Genomic DNA, 25,302 nt, shown 5'->3' with positions numbered 1-25,302 from the left:
TATCCCAGCTGACTACGGGCGAAAGGCGGGGTACACCCTGGACAAGTCGCCAGGTCATCACAGGGCTGACACATAGACACACACAACCATTCACACTCACATTCACACCTACGGTCAATTTAGAGCCACCAGTTAACCTAACCTGCATGTCTTTGGACTGTGGGGGAAACCGGAGCACCCGGAGGAAACCCACACGGACACGGGGAGAACATGCAAACTCCACACAGAAAGGCCCTCGCCGGCCCCGGGGCTCGAACCCAGGACCTTCTTGCTGTGAGGCGACAGCGCTAACCACTACACCACCGTGCCGCCCCGCAGGAAAAACTATTTTGGATAAAATTGTTATTGTCCATTACAAGTAAAAAGTAACCAATAACCAAATGTAATAATAAACTTAATCGATAACCAAACTTCAACTCAATGTGTGATCTTCATTTTATGTTGCAATTCACAACTATTCTATGGTTTTCCTAAAAAAAAAAAATAAAGATAAATAAAAAAGTAGTACTCGCAAAATAGGGGGCAAGTGGGTTTAAAAGTTAATGTCGAGCCCTGATTTTTTAGCAGCTGGTAAAAGGCATTGAGAAAAAAAGATCTATTGGTGTAAGTAAACATGCATATGGTTTAGGTTAGGTATACAGTACATAGATCACAGACTTGCACTTCTCGTGGTGTGTCAACTAGAGCCCTGCACTCCCGCGGGACCCGACGCAAAGCAGTGCGGCGCGGGACAAATTTTGAAAGCTCATTGCAGGCGGGAGGGGGAAGTGATAAGCTGCAGTCCCGCTAGGGCTGAACGATTTTACGAAAAAATTGAATTGTAATTTTTCTGGCAGATATTTCGATTTCAACCACGATTTTTTTTCTTTAAATCGAGTTTCAGTGCAAATTAATTAATACAATGAATTCCATAAAGCTAATGCAAGAATGAAAACTGAGGTCAACAGATTTCAAATGTAGGCCTGTTTATTAACACTGAGTGCCTGAGGAACAAGTTATAATAACTTAAAATAAAAAGAGAGCCATCTTTCTTAAGTAAACTTTTGCTTCTTTTACTTTTCCCATCTACAACATAGACATAAAAAAAGGTTGATCAATGGCTCAGCAGCATCAAAATATTGCACTTTTGTAAAAGAATGTAGATAAGCATTATAAATTATAACTAGAGCCAACAATTCCCCTGTGGGAAATAAGAGTGATGCAGTGGCTGTCGCTATTGCAGGGCCCCTACCTCCTGTGTGTGTGAGAGCGAGAGAGCAGCCCCTCCCCCACCCGCGCGCTCGGACACAGACAGAGAAAGCGCAGTTTCTCCTCACAGTGCTCCCTCCAAACAACGGGGATTTACACGAAAACGGAAGGAGATATTCACAAAATTCTTTCACACTGAGTGCCACAAGGCTTTCCTGGATGTAATTTTTTGTCTGTAGTGTAAAAAAATGAGGACAATTTATTGACGAAACAAAACATGGGTCAGTTTAGGAGCACTGAGAAAAACCGCGGCTTTGACGATCCCAAAATCGTGTTGTCTGAGATCGCGATTTTCGGTCGAAAACGATAGATCGTTCAGCCCTAAGTCCCGCTAACTAAAAACGTGTTTAAATAAAATTTATAAATTATTAATTTATGTCTATCATATATAATTTGTGCTGGATATTTTATTTGGCGGGGCGGCATGGTGGTGTAGTGGTTAGCGCTGTCGCCTCACAGCAAGAAGGTCCGGGTTCGAGCCCCGTGGCCGGCGAGGGCCTTTCTGTGTGGAGTTTGCATGTTCTCCCCGTGTCCGCGTGGGTTTCCTCCGGGTGCTCCGGTTTCCCCCACAGTCCAAAGACATGCAGGTTAGGTTAACTGGTGACTCTAAATTGACCGTAGGTGTGAATGTGAGTGTGAATGGTTGTCTGTGTCTATGTGTCAGCCCTGTGATGACCTGGCGACTTGTCCAGGGTGTACCCCGCCTTTCGCCCGTAGTCAGCTGGGATAGGCTCCAGCTTGCCTGCGACCCTGTAGAACAGGATAAAGCGGCTAGAGATAATGAGATGAGATGAGATTTTATTTGGCATTAATAAAAACATTTTAAGATGCCTAAATTTGCGGATGTGGTCTAATCTCGCGTACGTTTCCGATTCCTTTCCGCTCTTCCGTGTTTGAGATCTCCGATCATGGCAGAAGAGCAGAGCTCCTCTAGTGAAGCTCACAATGGGTATCTCTGTAAAGCCTCAGCTGCGCATGCCGCCTGGCAACGCGCACCCTCGCTACGTGCGCTAGGTGAAGGATCGGTCAGTGGAGAGCTCAGCTAAGCTCAGCATGTTTAATTCCCCAAGCCAATGACAAGAACTTTCGTGAGAAGTAACGCGAATGTCTGCATCATGCGGGATTTGCGGGCGGGAGTGGGACTGAAAATCATAATTCTTTGCAGGAGCGGGCCTGCACAATGCGGGAACGGGCGGGAGTGGGACTGAAAATTCTGTCCCGCGCAGACCTCTAGCGTCAACATTTTGTTTGGAAATTATTAGTGCTGAAATGATGCAAGTAAGTGTGAGTGTTTTAAGAGACACAAATACCAGTAGTCATGTTAGCAAAAACATCATACTGAGCAATGTAACATTTTAAGTAGAGTACTGACATAGTCAGTGTTAGGATTTAGTAGAAGATGCACTACATATAATCCTTATTCTCTGTCTCTTTCTCTCCAGGACCACCGAGCTCCATCAGTGGGTTTTTTCCTCATCGCATGCTCTTCGTTTCTGGCTGTTATCCCTCTGCTGCCAGCTCTGTCTCAGGCCCAGAGAGATCTAGAATGGGCAGGTGAGACACTGGGCCCTTCCCTGTCTGCCTTTGGCTTTTTGTGGCTCAGTGGAGATCACTGGACTGCCCATGTACTCCTGATTGGTTCAGCACTTTTTCTGATGCTCTCCGATTGGCTGTCGGAGGACGGCTTGGTGATCATGACACGCTGTGTGTCCTTGTCAGCACTGTCATGTGCTCTGACAGTGTGTCTGTTTGCTTCCAGTGGGACTGGTATAGTGGGCAGCGTGGCCCTCAGCCTTCCTGCTCTTGTGGCCCCAAAGGTCAGAGGTGTCAGCGTGGCGCCTCTGATATCTTCACATGGTGCCACATGGTTATTGGGGTGGAGTATGAAGGTCATCATGGCTGTAGGGTGCTGGACAACGAAGATCGCTTTAGATGCATTCCACCAGGATCTGAATGTCTGGGACGGAACCCTATGAGAGAGGATTCAGAGGTTGGGTAACCCTGGTAAAATGTTACTTGAAGCTCATGAACTGATTTTGTTTTACATTACAGTGTGACTCCACAGTGTGGTGCTGTTGCTGTAGACTCGAAACAAAGCCAAATGATCATCTTACCTCACCAACATTAATCTTAATAAATTATCAAGCGATGTAGAGAGCAAATGTTGTTAGACGGCATAAAAGTACAATAAAAATGCAAGTACGCACTCCAAGAAACTACTGTTACCGAAGCGGTAATTATGCACAGTACGAGTCAAAAGTTTGTACACCCCTACTCATTCATAGGTTTTTCTGTATTTTGACAATTTTCTACGTTGTAGAACAAAACTGAAGACATCGAAACTATGAAATAACATCTGGAACATATATGGAATTATGTGGTAAATAAAAATTTGTTAAGAACATTAGAAGATGCACTATATATAATCCTTATTCTCTCATTATTATTATTTTTTAATTTATTTTTTTTAAGATTCTTCAATGTAGGCAGCGTTTACCTTGATACTTTGCACATTATCTTAACCAGCTTCATGAGGTAGTCACCTGGAATGCTTTTTAATTAGCAGATGTGCCTCATCAAAAGTTAATTAGTGCAATTTCTTGCCTTCTTAAAGGAGAACTGAAGTCAGTTTTAAACTTGCTTTATTTTTTAATTAACATGTTATTCAATTACATTTTCGGTTTTAGTAACCTTATATCGTGACTCGTATTGGCAACTAATTGCAATTAAATATTATACTTATCGGCCTGTTCGGTTTTTAGCCATGTTGAATTTAGTTCGTTTGGTCCACGGCAGGCGTCGCTTATCCGCGCGATCTTCACGAGACTTGTGCGAGACTTTGAAACGTGAAGTGTCAGCCAGGTGTCAGTGCCACCATTTTGAAAACTGTTTTCCAAACGAAATATTGCACAAAAACGAGTTTACATGGCGATTACTGCCTACTTTTTTCAAACTTTCCTGATTGCTATCAAAACAAACAAAACTTCCGGCTTGATTACATCAGTATTCGAAAGAGGGCGCGCGCGTCTTTTGATAACATTGGTAGATGTCGGTCACTTTGATTTCCGCTGTACGTTTTACTTCCGTCCTATGATGTCTCGCACAGGTCTCAGCGAATCTCGTTTACGTCCATTGCTTTGACATATGGACTGATATATTAGCGGCGAGCGGAGCACCATACCTAAGAAAAAATGTAAACCCATTGAGTCGATTTTTTTTTTTTTGTGGTTTGTACGTGTACGTGTATGTGTATGTGCACCACCACTCATACACACCGCCTAGTGGTCAGTGTTAGTAATTACCAGTCATACACAGCACCTAGTGGCCAGTGTTGGTCATACACACCGCCTAGTGGTCAGTAATTACCAGTCATACACACCGCCTAGTGGCCAGTGTAAGTAATTACCAGTCATACACACCGCCTAGTGGCCAGTGTTAGTAATTACCAGTCATACACACCACCTAGTGGTCAGTGTTAGTAATTACCAGTCATACACACTGCCTAGTGGTCAGTGTTAGTAATTACCAGTCATACACACTGCCAGTGGTCAGTAATTACCAGTCATACACACTGCTTAGTGGTCAGTGTTAGTAATTACCAGTCATACACATCGCCGAGTGGCCAGTGTAAGTAATTACCAGTCAAAACACCGCCGAGTGGTCAGTGTTAGTAATTACCAGTCATACACACCACCTAGTGGTCAGTGTTAGTAATTACCAGTCATACACACCACCTAGTGGTCAGTGTTAGTAATTACCAGTCATACACACTGCTTAGTGGTCAGTGTTAGTAATTACCAGTCATACACACCACCTAGTGGCCAGTGTAAGTAATTACCAGTCATACACACCGCCTAGTGGTCAGTAATTACCAGTCATACACACTGCTTAGTGGTCAGTGTTAGTAATTACCAGTCATACACACCACCTAGTGGTCAGTGTTAGTAATTACCAGTCATACACACTGCCTAGTGGTCAGTGTTAGTAATTACCAGTCATACACACCGCCTAGTGGTCAGTAATTACCAGTCATACACACCGCCTAGTGGTCAGTGTTAGTAATTACCAGTCATACACACCACCTAGTGGCCAGTGTAAGTAATTACCAGTCATACACACCACCTAGTGGTCAGTAATTACCAGTCATACACACCGCCTAGTGGTCAGTGTTAGTAATTACCAGTCATACACACCGCCTAGTGGCCAGTGTAAGTAATTACCAGTCATACACACCGCCTAGTGGTCAGTAATTACCAGTCATACACACTGCTTAGTGGTCAGTGTTAGTAATTACCAGTCATACACACCGCCTAGTGGCCAGTGTAAGTAATTACCAGTCATACACACCGCCTAGTGGTCAGTAATTACCAGTCATACACACTGCTTAGTGGTCAGTGTTAGTAATTACCAGTCATACACACCACCTAGTGGTCAGTGTTAGTAATTACCAGTCATACACACTGCCTAGTGGTCAGTGTTAGTAATTACCAGTCATACACACCGCCTAGTGGTCAGTAATTACCAGTCATACACACCGCCTAGTGGTCAGTGTTAGTAATTACCAGTCATACACACCGCCTAGTGGCCAGTGTAAGTAATTACCAGTCATACACACCACCTAGTGGTCAGTGTTAGTAATTACCAGTCATACACACCGCCTAGTGGCCAGTGCTAGCCAGTAAAGAAATAAAACAAAAGAGACTGGCTATGATAAGAAAATTCTACAACCCAGAAACAGATGGGAGCTCTGCTTTTAGGCAGTGCCTAAATCTATATATTACAGAGCATATTTCAAACACTCATAACTTGCTATAGCAGTGACAAAATAGCTATCAAAAATGCATTCCTATATTTAATAATACATAGGGCCAAATTACTCAATTCTGATTGACCAATCAAGGAGGACTTTTTTCCTTAACACGGGGCCGTATTTCTGAAATGCTGTTGGCTAGTTCGTTGGAATGGATAAAAAGCCAAACAAGTCCAAAATCCTTACGAAACAAGAAGATATTCTGTGGAAATGCGGTCCTCGCGTTGTGTCGCCGTGTCATGATGAAAGACGCTTTAGAAACTGATTCAAACGTGCACGATAGTCTTGCGCCCTGATTGGCTCAGAAAACGTGAATGACAAATGTTGTGAACTTGAATGGCTTCCGAAGTATGAATTTGGCCCTATATATTTATAAACAAGTAATCGTATGGTTCCTCGTGAAATTACGGATCAATTTCACTTGTGATTTTCAAAGTTTTGAAATTGCCCTCGTCGCTTCACGACTCGGGCAATTTTCAAAACTTCAAAATCACTTGTGAAATTAATCTTTAATTTTACTCGGCCCCATACGATTACCTATACTAATAAAATGAGATAAATAGAATTTTGATCATAAAAAAACTTGCCTTTAGTTCTCCTTTAATGTCTTTGAGATCAAACAGTAAGTAATAAATAAAAAGAAGACATGGTCACCACTATCCCCTGCCATGAGCATTTTATGAAGACCTCTTAACACTTACGCCCTTTGCTTTAATATTGACTTATGATGTCGTAAGTGCTATGACACCTTCATGAAATGCTGAGAAAGCTTGTCAAGATTGAGTCCACTTGTACAAAGTCCAATAACAAAAATCAAGGGCCGTAACTCTAAAAATAATAATTAGTCGTAAAAGATTTTCGAACTCAACTTAGAACATGAATAGTAATATGAGCACACACAGTTTTATTGATTTATCTTATGTAGTTTCTGAGAAAACTTGTCCAGGTTGAAATGGACAGATGGAAGGACAGACTCCATTCCTACCGGTATATCCCCCTGTGCACTTCGTGGCAGAGGATAATAAAAATACAGTAAATGGCCCTATTCCACAACTGTAGTAATCCATATTATGTCAAGAACTGCTCAACTAAGTAAAGAGAAACTTTTACGATTACTTTTTACGATATGAAGTGTCTTTTAATTAATAAAAATAAAGAAACACCATTGAATTATAAGGTGTGTCCAAACTTTTGACTGGTACGGTACCTGCTAAATCACATTTCTCCATACCAGCCTTGATAATAATTCATCTGTCATCAGAGCATGTCAGCTGGCCCGAGGAAGGAAGATTACATTCAAATTTTCATATTTATGTATTCAAATGTTTTACGATAACCTTTTCTGTATGGTTTTGTTTGGCGTCTTTTTTTGGTCACTTGATTTAAAGGGGATGTATTATGAAAAACTCCCTCTCTCAGTGCTTGTGCACATACATTTGGGTATCTGGAGTCTACCAGCCCACAAACCCTGAACTAAGACACCCAGTCAGTTTCTTTTGTTCTGCCGATTTCAGAAAACACGCTTCAACAAGCCGTGCAGATCTGGCTCCCACTTCTATGTCACAAGTGGCGCTCATTAGAATTATTCCGCCCCCTCATCTGAGTATCTCCACTCACAGCTTGAGAACTGCCTTTGGGAAGGAATATTCATGAGGAGAGTGCTATCTGATTGGCTGGTGGAAAATGGGGGTAGGATGAGCAATGGCTCGTTATAATTTAAAGGAACAGGCACTCAAACCAGCTGTTTTGAACAGACCTGTTTAGACAGGGTGAGAAGAGAGCCGTCATGCTTGACGCAGATATTTCATTAAGACCTCGGAACTGTGTCAACTTGTGGAAAAAGGGTATAATATATTACCTTTTAAGCCTCGGTCACAACCGGCCGTACGTGCTCCTACGGCCGGTCTACGTGCAAGAAACGCATGGAGGGCGCGCGTGTGACGTGCTGATTTTTGAGCCGTAGACTGGCCGCAGACCGGCCGCAGAGGTTCTTTGTCATGTCAAACAAACTCTACGGGCGCTTACGTTTTTTTCAGGTTGCAAGACAAACTTACGGCCAACGTGCGTCTTTCTCCTTGAACAAAAAAACGCAGTGATTTGGGAAACGCCAAAAATCGCACGGCCAAAAAATCGTACGTCCGGTTGTGACCTAGGCTTTAGTCAGACTGTGTCTTAACAAGTTTGGCTGAAAGAAAGAAGTGTCTAAATAGTTGCATAAAATTGATGATGGTGTAATTAATTTTCACACATTTAGGACTTTTCTAATTAAACATTTTTAATGCATTAAAAGTAATATTACAAATAAGGAGAAATATTTCCAACAGTCACTGTTTTCTATGGCAGAATCACAAATTGGGTTCTGTTGCACAGTGCACAAAGTTTCTTTCTTTCTTTCTTTCTTTCTTTCTTTCTTTCTTTGCACATAATAAAAAAAAACAATACAAGTAAAGGTACAAAGTACATGCTGGGGAGGGGAGGAAACCTAAATGGCTTATAATTGGCCCTCCCCATCTAACATTTTATATATATATATATATATATATATGGGTCCGTCTCAGAAACTGGTCTCTCATTTGGGACATTATGGTCAAAAAATAAATTTTCTAATTTTACTATTTTTTTTGCATTTACCTAACACTCAGTGTTTCTTTTGTCGTGTTTAATAAGAATAAAGATAGCATCTTGCTTTATCTGGCCTCCACTGTGGAAATTTTTTTTTATTACAATTCAAATGCTTTTGCAAAATTGATTTATAAAATAACTCCATCATGAAGAATTAAAGCCCCTCCTTCACAGATGAGTGAAAATATTGAATAAATTTCCTCTTTTTGATTGTTTGGGTTAAAAATGCCAAGTTATGATGACTGAATTGATTATTCACTTAAATATGAATAATATGATACATTTTGGGTATTTGATATGGCGAAATAGGACACAATGGAAAAATCAAGAACACACCGGAAAGATGAGAATAACGGCGGTGGTAAAAGAACAGCGACTGTACCGGCTGAAGGTCGCGCGGGTCTCTGCTGCGGCGCGCAAGCAACGGGACATCACTACCGCACCGGGCGGGGGCGGGGCAAAATGACTGGCTGTAGATTCTATCAAAAGTTTGATCTAAATTGACCATGGTTGCAAAATATTGGCCAAAAATACGCAAACACTACGAAATATGAAAGTAAGATAAAAAAAGAAACATTCTATTGCCTTATACTGCAAGACTAAAACAAAATAAAACTGTCAAAACTCACCTTTTCAGTGATAACGTCCGAACAGATCACCCGCGTAACAGAAAGACCGCAAATGGAAGCACGATCAACTTCTAACTGTTGGAGTGGAAAATTCCATTCTACACATGCAAATTGTTAATGCGTGTCCTTCCCCGCACACAAATGACACGCTACGGTAAGAAATAGACCACGACTCATTTTATAGCTCAGAAATTCATACAAGACCAGCTACCATCGTAACACATTCTGTAACAAACATATTCTATACCTAACTTTCAGCTTTCGTTTTAAAAAACAAAATCGCAGATTTATAACTAAATGTTTATATGGCGTAGTGATTTTAAGTTACTACTTTTGGTGAGGTAGTGACCTTGACCCTGAGGCTTTCCGTTTAGATCAAAGCACACGATCGTATTGGTTTTGGGTCTGCGGAAAATGGAGTTACAACGGTGATCAAATATTTTGCATGATGTTTTATTACGGTTATGATTATTCTGTGAGCGCGCCAATCCTTAGGTGTATAAAGTTACAACTTAAAATACAATTAGTGATAACTGTAGACTTTTCAGTGGACTACAGCCTTTTTTAGGGAATGTGATGTAGTCAACCGTTTATCATGTCCCAGATCAAGCTGCCATTTTTCCACAAATTTGCGGAATTTTTGCCAAATTCTGAATAGAGTATTCACATCAAAGATTTAGTTTTATCTGTATTATTTCTTTCATCAATTTATTTCAAATTAAAACCAACATCACCATTCAAAACCGTATAGTTTACTGACTGAGAGTATATTTAGTGGGGGACCCCCACAGTACCCAGTTTCTGAGACAGACCCATACACACACACACACATTACAATATTAAAAATAAGTTTACAAGCAGTAAAGTTAAAGAGCAAACATATACTAATTAAACATAATATCTGAGTAAATAATTAAGTTAATAGGTACTTGAGCAATACAGTAAATAGTTTTTAAAGACATATTTAAAACCAACAAATGATGTGGCAGCTCTGATTGAGGAATCAAGACTATTCCATATACCAGTATTAACGCATTTATATTGTACACTGGATTGGGCTAAAGAGAGGAACATGAAATTGAGTCCTTTGGCGGGTAGAGTAATTGTAAACCAGTGAGTTAGGGCTTATAAAGTTGTCGAAGGGAGACTGTTTGTAAGGAACCTAAATGCAAAGCTGTAGTTTGTTGATGTCGATGATATTTAAAACTTTTAGCTGCTGGAATAAGGGCATCGCATGAGTACGGAAACTAGAAGCAGTAGCTATCCGAACAAACTTCTTTTGCAAAGAAACAATAGGAGGTCAGGTGGTTCGACAGGCGCTACCCCATACGATATTACAATCAATAAGGTAGGGGTAAATAAGGCTGTTTATAAATAGTGACAATAGTCTTTTGAGCAAGGAGATATCTAATTTTTCCCAATATCCCAATAATTTTAGTAATCTTCTTACTTAACATGGAAATATGGGGCTTCCAGCTCAGTCTATCGTCAGTAATTACTCCTAGAAATTTCGCCTGGGTTTCCTGCATAAGAGGAGCGTTATCAAGGACAATTTTGGCCTTCGTACTGTCATAAGTTTTATTTTTACTGGTGAAAATTAGGAAGTTTGTCTTTTTAGTATTTATGGATAATTTGTGTGCTTGGAAACATGTAACAACCTTTTCTAGTTCTTGATTGGCCAATCGTATCAGAGAATCAAAGTCCTTGTGAGAAAGGAATAGAAGTTTTGTGTAATATCTTGGTATACCCTTATGAGTGAGCATAAATAGTGTACACCGTGCCATTTGGGATTGTGCCTAGACAGCAGAATGCCGTATATTCGTAGCCTAGTAAACTAGACCCACCTGCCTAGCGGCCAAAAATATTTTTGCCTAGCGAGTGGGTCTAGCCTCGCACCATATAAACAAAAACACCCCGGGTATCAAATCGTGCCCGCCAATCACAACGCAAGGTTTTTGTTTGGATTCTCTGGGCGGGCTTTTGCAGGAGTGACGACAAAGCTGTGCAATGCTGGAGAAAGCACAACAGGAAAGATGGCTACGGCTAGTGAACAGCGCGCGTTTGACTCCGCTTTGGAATCAGTTTTAGAAGAATTAGACTTGGAGTTTTCGTTGAAACATGAGCAGGAAGAGGCTCTCCGCTCATTCCTTTTCAAGAAGAACGTTTTCGCTGTTTTGCCGACCGGCTATGGCAAAAGTCTGATCTACCAGCTGGCTCCGCTCGTAGCCAAAAGGATGGGGCTAGTTTGTGCAGTACGAAGAATTAATAAACAGCTTTGAAACATTACTTTTTGATTGTTTCTTATTTTAAGGTTATTTTAAATTTAAGGAAAATTATTTCACCAAACACCACTAAATAAAAACTCTCAAAAACAGTTTAAGCAAACACTTGAAAAACACTTGGAAAAAAAAAATGAGTGTATGTGGTACAGACTCCAAACTTGTGGTCATTATCTCCAAACTTCTTAATATCTAGAACCTGTTTATTAATTAATACGCATTTTGAAAAATTATTTATTTCAAGGCCTCCCCCACTGCTTTCTGTTGCTCTGACTACGTCACAGTCACTGTTGCGCTGATTGGTCAGAGCGTTGGCCTATACACACAGAGACAGTTTGAAAGACAGCGGTTTGTTCCTCCCACCCCCCGTCGGAAATGTCTACGGATCGAGGCCAGACTAAATATTCACATTTAGTCTGGCTTGCCAGGCTAGTATATTCAGCTATCTAGTGTTTTCCTGCTCAACAACTTCCACCACAAGAATAAATCAGCTGAGCGTCATCTATCACACACTGGCTTCCCACAAAACTGGAAAACAAATGATAATCTTACCTGTTCAACAAGAAAACACTAAAACCACATCAGTTCTGAATCCTTTTTCCTCATATATGTATTTTAATACTCAACTCTTTAACTGTTTAATCTCTCACACTGTTTCACTCCTGGTTGGTTGTGCCTCCTGTCTGCCACTGTATAGTTTTGCTTCTTTCATAGCATTTGATGTATCTGAGCTGGCGTCTATCTTCAAATTTCCCACCAGAGTGTTTTTTTTTTTCCTCCCCTGACTTTTTGTTTAACAAAGATAAAGTATGTAGTGTAGCTTTAAGTAAAAAGGCTGTTTAGTAAAACACTAAAACCTTCTCTAGCCATTAAGCCATAGTGAAGCAGCTTTGGGACCAAAAGGTTGCCGGTTCGATTCCGTGTACTAGCAAGAATGGCTGAAGTGCCCTTGAGCAAGGCACCTAACCCCCAACCGCTCCCCAGGCTGCTCTGGGTATGTTGTAAGCCCATGTTTACATTAGACCGTATCAGCGGATCATCAGATTAACGTTTTTAAAACGATTAGTGTGCACACAGCAACAGCAATACACGATTTGCGTGCACACAGCAATACCAATACACGGATACGCTCGGCTCCGCAGGCATCCTGCGCTCCAAATCACCCCGCCCTGAACAGCGAGTGCCCTCTGGAGGGTGCGCACTCCGGCCCTGCGCAGCTCACAGAGCGCGCGAGTGAAGCGCACAAGCTGTGATTCGGGACTGAGCCGCTGTGTGTGTGATCCCAGCGCATATCACTTACCACTTGCAAGTGGAAGGATGGCAAGCCTAAAGACAATCATAACTACACAATGGGCAGTATTTGCATCAGTATTTGCAGTATTTTCATACTTTTATACTCTTTAATGAAAGGTGATACAAGGCGGAAGTCCGCGCCGTTTTTCAGCAGTCGCGTCACATGACCAACGCCAGCGAATCAGGAAGGTGGATGTCACAGTGACGTTGTCCAATGAGACGCCAGCTAGAGCTCAGCACAGCGTATCCGCGTATTCTGAATGTTTACACAGCACCGGAGCTGACACGATCTGGATTGAATATGTGGACGCTGGCGGATTCCCGTTTCCCGGCGTTTCCAGGCGGTTTAATGTAAACGGACAGTGCATCCGCGAAGAAAACGAGACAGATACGGTCTAATGTAAACGTAGCCTAAGTCTGCTAAATGCCTATCATGTAATATAATGTCTTGATGTAATGAAGTGTTTGTGACCTGAGCTGCTAACGAGGAATCTGCAGACGTTAATATTTGAACTTGTACCAAATTCTTAATCAAATAATGAATAAATAAAGTAAAGGATTTCTCCCCATTACTTCTCTACATATGTGTCTTCCTTGATCAGACCGTTTTCTATTTAGAGCTGCGTACAATAGAAAGCACCACTGAGCATTAAACAAATTGCGCACACTGCGCTTCTTACTAATGGTGCTCTTTGTCCTGAAAGAGCTTTCTGAGAGCTGTAAACCTTACAGATCAGCACTTTAACAGCAGCCATTTAATCAAATCCTGGCAAAGTCCTCAGCACCACAACTGGCTTCATTTACATCTCGCAGAAGCAAGAGGACCAATCATAAAGGCTCCTGTTATGGATGATTTTTGGGAGTCTAGATTCATAAAATGTCTGTAATAGTTAATCAGTACATTTTTTTTGATCATCTACTTTTCTTTTCCTGAGAGTATAATTCAGTTTTATAACTCTTAAACTATCTGGTTATTTAGCTGGCACATGTTCAGGATCAGGCCATTATTAAAAAATGTTCTGTTTCCGGTCCACCTCCGGTTTTTCGACATTTTTTTCGGGTTCGTAAATCTAAAATCGAACTTGACATTTACGCATTCCCAGAGCTTTCCACTAAGGCTCATACTAGCCAGCCATGACAAATAAGTAGCCAGTCGGGGGGGAGTAAACAAACTCCTGTGCACGCAGTTCCCAGGATTAAATGCATTTTCCACAGACCATTTATTTATTCACTTTACTCAAGTACAAAGTAAAATGGCAGTAAATCTTCTTTCTTTTCTTGCGTATTGCATCATGAGGCGTTCCTGGCTTGTAAATCTCTTATTTTCGGTGCATGACACATTCACGCAGCTGAGCATGCTATGAATTAACAACAACAACGGTCTGCAGTGGGGCTACACAATTACACACTCAGCGAACATTTCTCCATTTGTGTATGAAAATACACTCCAACCACTCAGTTTGGGTTCATTTACAACCAACGGTGTCTTTTGGTGCCAGCACGTAATTGAACGAGAAAAGACTGGTTTACCGGAGACAAAATAAGCGTCATCTCTGCTTCTGTTCCCTCCGACACACTACTGCCTCCGCCGAGTGCGCGCGCACACACCGCATGTCAGGGCCGCGGATGAGTTAGCCTGGGCCCGCCCATCCTAAGTGTGACGCAACACGGGGGCCTGTTGCGAACTTAGTCTGGCAAGGCAAGCTATCTCTAGCTCTTCCAAGCTCCCGAAAAATCGGGAACCAATCAACTTTGAGCATCTCCAGCGGCCCTGGGTAGAGGCGCGTTCAAGGCAGTGACGTAGTAGAACTGCGACCGGAAGCCATAGATTGTTTACAGAATCTATGCCGGAAGCGCTTCATTCACTAGAAACATTACGAACATGGAGCAGCGGCAAACCTTTGACACAGCGGTAGATGCTGTATTGAAAGCATTCAACGGGAAGTTCTCATTGAAAACGGAGCAAAGAGCAGCCCTGGAGGTATTTATCTTCTTCCTGTTACTCAAGCAGTTTCCGTCGCGTCACATATGTCAGAGGAAAGAGTGATGTGATTGGTTTAAGCTTCGTCACAGCCTTTTCTGGCTTTGACCAGTAGCAAACTGAGGCATTTCAGGGAGGCGGGTCAACCACGCACTTTGGGAAACGGTTGGGCTTAATATCTTTGCCAGACCAAATGCTCGCAGAGCTTTGAAGTCGTGTTAGCCAGACTACAGATGAGTTACTCCCCCCGATCAACGAGTCGGCGGGGAATTTGTGGTTATTATCGGTACAAACAGAGCGAATCACAACTTAAATGAGTGCAGTTCAGTTTGACATTATTGTCAGTCCGTTAGATAAACATTTAATTTTATTAAAATCGAAAATTAACACTTAGAGCCTGTGGGCTACAAAAATAATAGTCATTAAAGTAGCCGGCTGGATTTAATTGTGTAGTCGGCTGTATGGCCGGCAGCCGGCGCTTGTGGAAAGCCCTGTCGAATCAGCTCTGCGGATGCGCCGTGCGGCACAAAAAAAATGGCAGCCACCATGAAGGAAGGAGATCCGGAGTTTTCAAACATTTGCTTAAGTGTGAAATCGCAAAATGGTATTCTAGCGAACAACAAAATAGTAAAGATTCAGAAAAACAAATCATTCAGTGATCATTTTAATAGTGTAATTTCATCCGAACTAGGCCTAACGCTCGATTTAGAACTACAAAAAGTCAGTGTGTCGGACATTTTAAGTACCTTTGTAAAAGTTTTGCAAATGTTGCAGTCAGCATTTAAAATGCTAACTTACAGTTTTTGTACAAGTTTCAGTTGATTAAACTGTCATATTATTAAATGTGTCTGCTTTTATAATAAAGTACTGAAAGAAAAAGCAAACACAGCATTGCGATTTCTTACCCATCCATTAAAAAAAAAAATCCCTCCCTCCCGACTGAAAATGTTTTTGCTCACCCGGTGGACAGGAAACAGATTTTTTTTAAGGATGGCCTTAGGTGGTCTTGAGAGAACATAGAAGAGGGCCACCTCAGGCACTAATGAGGGACGGGGTAATGTCACCACACAGAGCTCGACACCAGTCTCATCTGGTTAAAATCACTGTGCATCGTTGTGAACAAGGAACAAAGACATTTGTTTTTGTGATCAACAAGATCATTGTAGTAGAAAGTTACCCTTCAGTGCAGGCGTTCATCTCAAAGATACCATGACGTGCTTCTGCAAGAAAGAACACTAATGTTAAAAGAGAACTTCTTACCACAGCGTTGCTGAATGCTTGATTCTGATTGGTCAGAAGGTCCAGGCAGTTGTTTCGGCTGTAAATAAAATCACAGGTTTGTATGAGTGTAATCTTTGTGTTTCTGTAGTAACAACTCCTTTATCATGACTTGTTTGGCGGATGAGCTACAAAACCGAATAATAACACACAAGTGTTATTTAATAAATGAATATTATTTGTTATTATTTTGTTCGCAGTCCGGTTTCCATCAAATCCTGCGCTCTGATTGGCTGGCGAGCAGGTCCGTATCCTATGGTACGGACCCCAGTTACGGACCCCGGTTACGGACCTCTGGCAACTCGCTCGTTCACAACAACAAACATAGTAGCATTTTTAAACATTTTTTAAAAAATAAGATTTATTTATAAGATTATCAAAAATCTTATAAATTGTTGCCAGCATTTCTCAGGAGAATAGCATTAATTTTACAGCATGGATAGCGATAATGACAGTGTTCACAGCGAAAGCAAGTTTTACTACCCTGAGGAAGAAGAAATAAAATAAAGCATTTCAGGAGAAAGCTAAAAACCTCTAACTTGCTAACACTGAGCAAAACCATGGCTGAATCCTGAATGACTCCTATTTGTATAAATAGGGGACTACATAGGCAGCAAAATGTAGTTGTTTTCCTGCCATGGAAGTGCACTTGTATACCGAGGAGGAAGCCATTTGCATTATGAATGAGGATTCAAAATGGCGCCTCGGCTCGGTTTTCCCTTTCAGGCGCTCTCGTTTTCTGTTAGAATTTGATAAACAAAAAAATATATATATTATTTACCAGCTTAAGGTCGGTCCATATGCTGAAATACCGTGACCTCAGCCTTGAATACTGACCTCGGCCCAGAGGGCCTCAGTCAGTACTTTCAAGACCTCGGTCACGGTATTTCACCATACGGACCTCCCAGCTGGTAAATAACATATACACATTATATATTATATATTGTGATTTTTTTTGTAAGGACACATTTAATTAACATTTATAGAAGGAGTCTCCGGTGTCAGTACTTAGTATCAGTCAGAGATAAAGCAGTAACTCCTCCTCCTCCAAGAAACAATCTTGACGACTGATGTGTTTGCACTTTCAGGTTTCTCTGAAGCATAATAAGCTGTGACTTAACTTCAGTAGAGATGGGGGGGGGGGCTGGTGAGGTAACAGTTGTTTATAACTGCCATAACAAAAGTAATAACATGAACTAACTTGTCTCATGGACTGTCCAGAACAATAAATGCAACTGTACGCTCACCAGCTACTTTTATTAGGAACACCCATACATCTGCTGTTTTGTGCAGTTCTCTAAACAGCCGATCCCTTGACAGCAGCACAATGCATAAAATCATACAGATATAAAACTTCAGTTAATGTTCACTTCAAACATCAGAACGGGAACAATTGTGATCTCAAAGTGTGACTTTCACTGTGGCATGGGTGTTGGTTTAAGCCAGATGGACTGGTGAGTATTTCAGAAACTGCTGATCTCCTGGGGTTTTCACACACAACAGTCTCTACAGTAGACTTTACACAGAATGGTGCGAAAAACAAAAAAACATCAAGTGAGCAACAGTTCTGTGGGTGGAAACGTCTTGCTGATGAGAGAGGTCAGAGGAAAATGGCCAGATTGGTTCGAGCTGCCAGGAAGGATATAGTAACTCACAGCAACTCTTTACAACCATGGTGAGTAGAAAAGCATCTCAGCATGCAACAGCAGACGACCACACTGAGTTCCACTCCTGCCAGCCGAGAACAGGAATCTTAGCATCAAGAACAATTTCCTATTAAAGTGGCCGGTGAGTGTAAGTGGCTAAAAGTATGTCATTGTTTAATAAATTAATAATTGTAACTGTTGAAAATTTGCTGTGGTACAAAAGGAATAAAAGGGTGGGCGGCATGGTGGTGTAGTGGTTAGCACGGTCACCTCACAGCAAGAAGGTTCCCGGTTCGAGCCCCGTGGCCGGCGAGGGCCTTTCTGTGTGGAGTTTGCATGTTCTCCCCGTGTCTGCGTGGGTTTCCTCTGGGTGCTCCGGTTTCCCCCACAGTCCAAAGACATGCAGTTAGATTAATGTGGGGCGGCCTTGGGCTGAAGTGCCCTTGAGCAAGGTACCGAACCCCTGACTGCTCCCTGGGCGCTGTAGTGTGGCTGCCCACTGCTCTGAGTGTGTGCGTGTGTTCAGTGCTTCAGATGGGTTAAATGCAGAGGATGAATTTCACTGTGCTTGAAGTGTGCATGTGACAAATAAAAGTTTCTTAAAACACTTCGGGACGTGCCATTACTGTAAACAATCATCCTCGCTTTGTGTCGGATCGCATCACTCCAATCCAGCGTTGATTATTTTTTTTAAAACGGTATGCCTCATTGTGTTTTATTCCTTATTTATGGAACAATGGCTGCGTTAAATGTATCATCCAGGAACAACATTCCTGTTGAATATCCTTCCACTGTATTAAAGGAGAACTGAAGCCATTTTTAAACTTGCTTTATTTTTTAATTAACGTGTTATTCAATTACGTTTTCGGTTTTATTAACCTTATATCGTGACTCATATTGCAGAGCATTTTTTAACATAGTTACCGGGGGACCAAATGGTCTCCCAGTGGCCAGATTTGGTCTCCTAGTCAATGCCAAACCAGCTTCACTGGGAGACCAAATTTTAAACCAAGTTATGTTAGATTGATGCTGAAAGGTAAAACTGAAATGGGATTATGGGAGATGCATGAATTGCTGGTCCAAATTCATAAGACTGTTTTCTTTGGATTGGAATGTTTAAGAAATATTGAAGTTGGGTTGTCAAGACTGTTCCAATTTCCAAATTATAGACTAAATATACAGTTATTTGATACTGTGTTTCACATTGAGCAATAAAATTGAAGATTTTCTTATTTCTTATTTTTCACTTTCTTAAAATACATAATATTATGAAAGTTGATAAAACAATAACTTAAACTCATAGTGTAATTTTAGTATTTTACCATACTTATGATGAAGTTATGGTAACTTGGCACTGCATTAACTATGTTGATATTATGCTGGCTGAAACGAGGATTCGTAATGCGGCAATTTGCATCACAGAATATGCTGCAGTGGTGCAGCCGCATAGTCTGGCTAACGCAACTTCAAAGCTCTGCGAGCATTTGGTCTGGCAAAGATATTAAGCCCAACCGTTTCCCAAAGCGCGTGGTTGACCCGCCTCCCTGAAATGCCTCAGTTTGCTACTGGTCAAAGCCAGAAAAGGCTGTGACGAAGCTTAAACCAATCACATCACTCTTTCCTCTGACGTATGTGATGCGACGGAAACTGCTTGAGTAACAGGAAGAAGATAAATACCTCCAGGGCTGCTCTTTGCAACGTTTTCAATGAGAACTTCCCTTTGAATGCTTTCAATACAGCATCTACCGCTGTGTCAAAGGCTTGCCGCTGCTCCATGTTCGTAATGTTTCTAGTGAATGAAGCACTTCCGGCATAGATTCTGTAAACAATCTATGGCTTCCGGTCGCAGTTCTACTACGTCACTGCCTTGAACACGCCTCTACCCAGGGACGTTGGAGATGCTCAAAGTTGATTGGCTCCCGATTTTTCGGGAGCTTGGAAGAGCTGGAGATAGCTTGCCTTGCCAGACTAAATTCGCAACAGGCCCCCGTGTTGCATCACACTTAGGATGGGCAGGCCCAGGCTAGCAGCCGCATGGACTCTGGGGCCTGTGATTGTATTGCCCTGACCAGTTGGTCTCCTAGTGGAAAATCCTTAAAAATGCTGTCATACTGGCATATTACACTATATTGCCAAAAGTATTCGCTCACCTGCCTTGACTCACATATGAGCTTAAGTGACATCCCATTCCTAATCCATAGGGTTCAATATGACATCGGTCCACCCTTTGCAGCTAGAACAGCTTCAACTCTTCTGGGAAGCCTGTCCACAAGGTTTAGGAGTGTGTTTATGGGAATTTTTGACCATTCTTCCAGAAGCGCATTTGTGAGGTCACACGCTGATGTTGGACGAGAAGGCCTGGCTCTCAGTCTCCGCTCTAATTCATCCCAAAGGTGTTCTATTGGGTCGAGGTCAGGACTCTGTGCAGGCCAGTCAAGTTCATCCACACCAGACTCTGTCATCCATGTCTTTATGGACCTTGCTTTGTGCACTGGTGCACAGTCATGTTGGAAGAGGAAGGGGCCAGCTCCAAACTGTAAAAACAGTCTGCATGCCTAGGTGCTTGATTTTATACACCTGTGGCCATGGAAGTGATTGGAACACCCGATTCCGATAATTTGGATGGGTGAGCAAATACTTTTGGCAATATAGTGTATACTTATCAGCCTTTTTTGGCTTTTAGTCATGCTGAATGTAGTTCGTTTGGTCCACGGCAGGCGTCGCTTATCCGTGTGATCTTCACGAGACTTGTGTGAGACTTCAAACGGAAAGTGTCAGCGCCGCCATTTTGAAAACTGTTTCCACAGCGGCCAGATCGCCATATCATTCCAATTTAGATTCATTTCAAGATTTGCAGCTTCATCAGTGTCTCGTCTCGTCTCGTCTTCTTCCGCTTTATCCGGGACCGGGTCGCGGAGGCAGCAGCCTAAGCAGGGAAGCCCAAACTTCCCTTTCCCCAGACACCTCGGCCAGCTCCTCGGGAAGAACACCGAGGCGTTCCCAGGCCAGCCGAGAGACATAGTCCCTCCAGCGTGTCCTGGGTCTTCCCCGGGGCCTCCTCCCGGGGGGACATGCCTGGAACACCTCCCCAGGGAGGCGTCCAGGAGGCATCCGAAAAAGATGCCCGAGCCACCTCAGCTGATTCCTCTCGATGTGGAGCAGCAGCGGCTCTACTCCGAGCTCCTCCCGAGTGACTCTGCTTCTCACCCTATCTCTAAGGGAGCGCCCAGCCACCCTGCGAAGGAAACTCATTTCGGCCGCTTGTATCCACGATCTTGTCCTTTCGGTCATTACCCAAAGCTCATGACCATAGGTGAGAGTCGGAACGTAGATCGACCGGTAAATTGAGAGCTTCGCCTTTTGGCTCAGCTCCTTCTTCACCACGACGGACCGGTAAAGCGACCGCATCACTGCGGAGGCTGCACCGATCCGCCTGTCGATCTCACACTCCATCCTTCCCTCACTCGTGAACAAGATCCCGAGATACTTAAACTCCTCCACTTGAGGCAGAACTTCTCCACCAACTTGGAGAGGGCAAGCCACCCTTTTCCGGTCGAGAACCATGGCCTCGGACTTGGAGGTGCTGATTCTCATCCCAGCCGCTTCACACTCGACTGCAAACCGCCCCAGTGCATGCTGAAGGTCCTGGTTTGAAGAAGCCAACAGGACAACATCATCCGCAAAAAGCAGAGATGAAATCCTGTGGTTCCCAAACAGGATTCCTTCTGGCCCCTGGCTGCACCTAGAAATTCTGTCCATAAAAATTATGAACAGAACCGGTGACAAAGGGCAGCCCTGCCGGAGTCCAACATGCACTGGGAACAGGTCTGACTTACTGCCGGCAATGCGAACCAGACTCCTGCTCCGTTCGTACAGGGACCGGACAGCCCTTAGCAAAGAGCCCCGAACCCCATACTCCCGAAGCACCCCCCACAGAATACTACGGGGGACACGGTCGAATGCCTTCTCCAGATCCACAAAGCACATGTGGACTGGTTGGGCAAACTCCCATGAACCCTCGAGCACCCTATGAAGGGTATAGAGCTGGTCCAGTGTTCCGCGACCAGGACGAAAACCACATTGTTCCTCCTGGATCCGAGGTTCGACTATTGGTCGAATTCTCCTCTCCAGTACCCTGGAGTAAACCTTCCCTGGGAGGCTGAGAAGTGTGATTCCCCTATAATTGGAGCACACTCTCTGATCCCCTTTCTTAAAAAGAGGGACCACCACCCCAGTCTGCCACTCCAGAGGCACTGTCCCTGACCGCCACGCGATGTTGCAGAGGCGTGTCAACCAAGACAGCCCCACAACAGCCAGAGACTTGAGATACTCAGGGCGGATCTCATCCACCCCCGGTGCCTTGCCACCGAGGAGCTTGCAGACCACCTCAGTGACTTCGGCTTGGGTAATGGACGAGTCCACCTCTGAGTCATCAGCCTCAGTCTCCTCAGTGGAAGACATGACGGTGGGATTGAGGAGATCCTCAAAGTATTCCTTCCACCGCCCGACAATGTCCCCAGTCGAGGTCAACAGCTCCCCACCCGCACTGTAAACAGTGTTGGCAGAGTACTGCTTCCCCCTCCTGAGGCGCCGGACGGTTTGCCAGAATTTCTTCGAGGCCGACCAATAGTCCTTCTCCATGGCCTCCCCGAACTCCTCCCAGTTCCGAGTTTTTGCCTCCGCAACTGCCCGAGCTGCAGCACGCCTGGCCTGCCGATACCCGTCAGCTGCCTCAGGAGTCCTGGAGGATAACATGGCCCGATAGGACTCCTTCTTCAGCTTGACGGCATCCCTTACTTCCGGTGTCCACCACCGGGTTCGGGGATTGCCGCCACGACAGGCACCAGAGACCTTGCGGCCACAGCTCCGAACAGATGCATCCACAATGGAGGTAGAGAACATGGTCCACTCAGACTCAATGTCCCCCGCCTCCCTCGGAAGCTGGGAAAAGCTCTCCCGGAGGTGGGAGTTAAAGACCTCCCCAACAGAGTGCTCAGCCAGATGTTCCCAGCAGACCCTCACCATACGTTTGGGCCTGCCAGGTCTGTCCAGCTTCCTCCTCCGCCAGCGGATCCAACTCACCACCAGGTGGTGATCAGTTGACAGCTCAGCCCCTCTCTTCACCCGAGTGTCCAAGACATAGGGCCGGAGATCAGATGAAACGACTACAAAGTCTATCATCGACCTCCGACCTAAGGTGTCCTGGTGCCACGTGCACTTATGGACACCCCTATGCTCGAACATGGTGTTCGTTATGGACAAACCGTGACTAGCACAGAAGTCCAATAACAAAACACCACTCGGGTTCAGATCAGGGAGGCCGTTCCTCCCAACCACGCCCCTCCAGATGTCACTGTCATTGCCCACGTGAGCATTGAAGTCCCCCAGTGGCACAATGGAGTCCCCAGTCTGAGCACTCCTCAGTACCTCTCCCAGGGACTCCAAGAAGGCCGGATACTCCATACTGCTATTTGGGCCGTAGGCACAAACAACAGCAAGAGCCCTCTCCCCAATCCGAAGGCGCAGAGAGGCGACCCTCTCGTTCACTGGGGTAAACTCCGACACATGGCGGCTGAGCTGGGGAGCTATAAGCAAGCCCACACCAGCCCGCCGCCGCTCACCACGGGCGACTCCAGAGAAGTGGAGAGTCCAGCCCCTCTCGAGGAGCTGGGTTCCAGAGCCCAAGCTGTGCGTGGAGGTGAGCCCGACTATCTCTAGCCGGTACCTCTCAACCTCCTGCACAAGCTCAGGCTCTTTCCCCCCCAGCGAAGTGACATTCCATGTCCCAACAGCCAGCCGCTGTCTGGGGATCAGGTCGTCGAGGCCCCTGCCTTCGACTGCCACCCAATCCACATTGCACCAGTCCCCTACTGCTACCTCTGTGGGCGGTGAACCCACAGGAGGTCGGGCCCACGTCACTTCTTCGGGCTGAGCCCGGCTGGGCCCCATGGGCAAAGGCCCGGCCACCAAGCGCTCGCATACGAGCCCCAACCCCGGGCCTGGCTCCAGGGTGGGGCCCCGGCTGCGTCATCCCGGGCGACGTCACGGTCCTCAGATTTTTCTCCATAGGGGTTTTTGGTGAACACACCATAGCTTCATCAGTGATGGAGTGTCAATCCTGCACGCTGTGGCGCATGGTAAGAGTGGACTCCAGCACGCGCGCCGTGAACAAGGCGCACCTGAGCTCAATTAAGGGTTGTTTTACAATCAGGGTATGCAAGCTAAAAATCACATTTAACACTTATTATCTTCAATATCAAAAGGCTTGACTAAATAAACTTGGTTGTTTATTGTAGCCCTGTGATGGCTCTATTTACCATGCAAAAAAAAATTGGTGATAATGTTATTTTTGGTGAATGTATGGCAATATATGTCATATTTAGCAAAATTACTCATGTCATTTAGAAAAAGTGCGTTTTTGACCACAGGTAGCTCCAAAAGGGATGCACTTACATCATTCTTTATACCATAAAACACATATTTGGTTCCATATCATTGGAAACATAGTTAAGTTTTAATGTTGAATGCCAGTAAGTTTTCAGACTATTTTGATCAAATTAGTATGTAATTGTGTCAAAAAAAAGTCCTCTCCGAGACAGCTAATTTTTCAATATAAAATAACATATCTAAAATGATTATTTTCATCCTAAAATGTGGTCAAGATATTGGGACATAAATATTCGAGACAACTAACACAAAGCTTACAGCCTTATATTTAAAAGCACTATGGAAGTAGTGGATTCTGAATTGTCCAAAAAAAAAAGTCCTCTCCGAGAATCACTTCATTTGTTTCTCCCAGCCCTGCTTAAAGCTACACTTAATCTTCTTTATCTTATAGCAGATTACACAAAACTACCATACACACACGTCAAAAAATGACCTGAAATCTGTTCTTTAACTTGTCCTTCACTTAAAAACTGGTACAAGAACCAGTTTGAATCAATTTGAATTTTGGACCCCTGTGACACAAACTTTGTACCCTGATTGTAAAACAACCCTTAAGGAACTGTGTGTTTGCATCGCAAAATTATTACAATACGCATTACCGAGCCTTTCTACCCGTTCTCTTGATTTCCTGTTTCTCATTCTTAGCCTTTGATGTCCTGTTTGCGCCTCCTTTTGCCTGTATTCTCGTTTGTGATCTAGCCTGCCGTTTTGGATTGTTTGCCTGTGTGTATATATTCTGCACTTTATTAAACTGTATACTTCTGCACATACATCCGCCTCCCTCGCGTACGTGACATGGAGATTATTCCATACGACTTCGAACCAACTGAGAAGAGTTGGAAAGATGACAGGATAAGGACTAGTCCGTCGATTTCAACAAAGTTGGAGGTATTGAGTTTCTATTATGTGATTTTGAAATATCCAAACTGCCCATAAAACTTTCTCAATTTCATCAACAGGCTCTGTTATATTGGAAAATGATGTTCAAACATAATTTCAGCCCCCATAATGTGCCATTGTGGAATAATAGGGTGATATTGAGTCAGAGGAGGTCTACGTTTATGGAACA

The 25,302-nt window shown here is 43.7% G+C and overlaps 1 protein-coding gene across 1 annotated transcript in view; it reads left to right on the top strand.

The window, feature by feature from the left end:
• si:ch211-257p13.3 (kinesin-like protein KIFC3) overlaps nt 1-25,302 on the top strand; it is a 92,619-nt gene that overhangs the window by 7,826 nt on the left and 59,491 nt on the right. Inside the window, exon 2 of the mRNA XM_060921762.1 lies at nt 2,691-3,238. The gene's annotated coding sequence lies outside the window, so the exon portion shown is untranslated. The remainder of the gene's footprint in view (nt 1-2,690; nt 3,239-25,302) is intronic.

This window comes from Neoarius graeffei, chromosome 5 (assembly GCF_027579695.1).
Source record: "Neoarius graeffei isolate fNeoGra1 chromosome 5, fNeoGra1.pri, whole genome shotgun sequence".
Lineage (NCBI taxonomy): Eukaryota > Metazoa > Chordata > Actinopteri > Siluriformes > Ariidae > Neoarius > Neoarius graeffei.
This window is presented reverse-complemented; position numbering and strand designations above follow the sequence as displayed.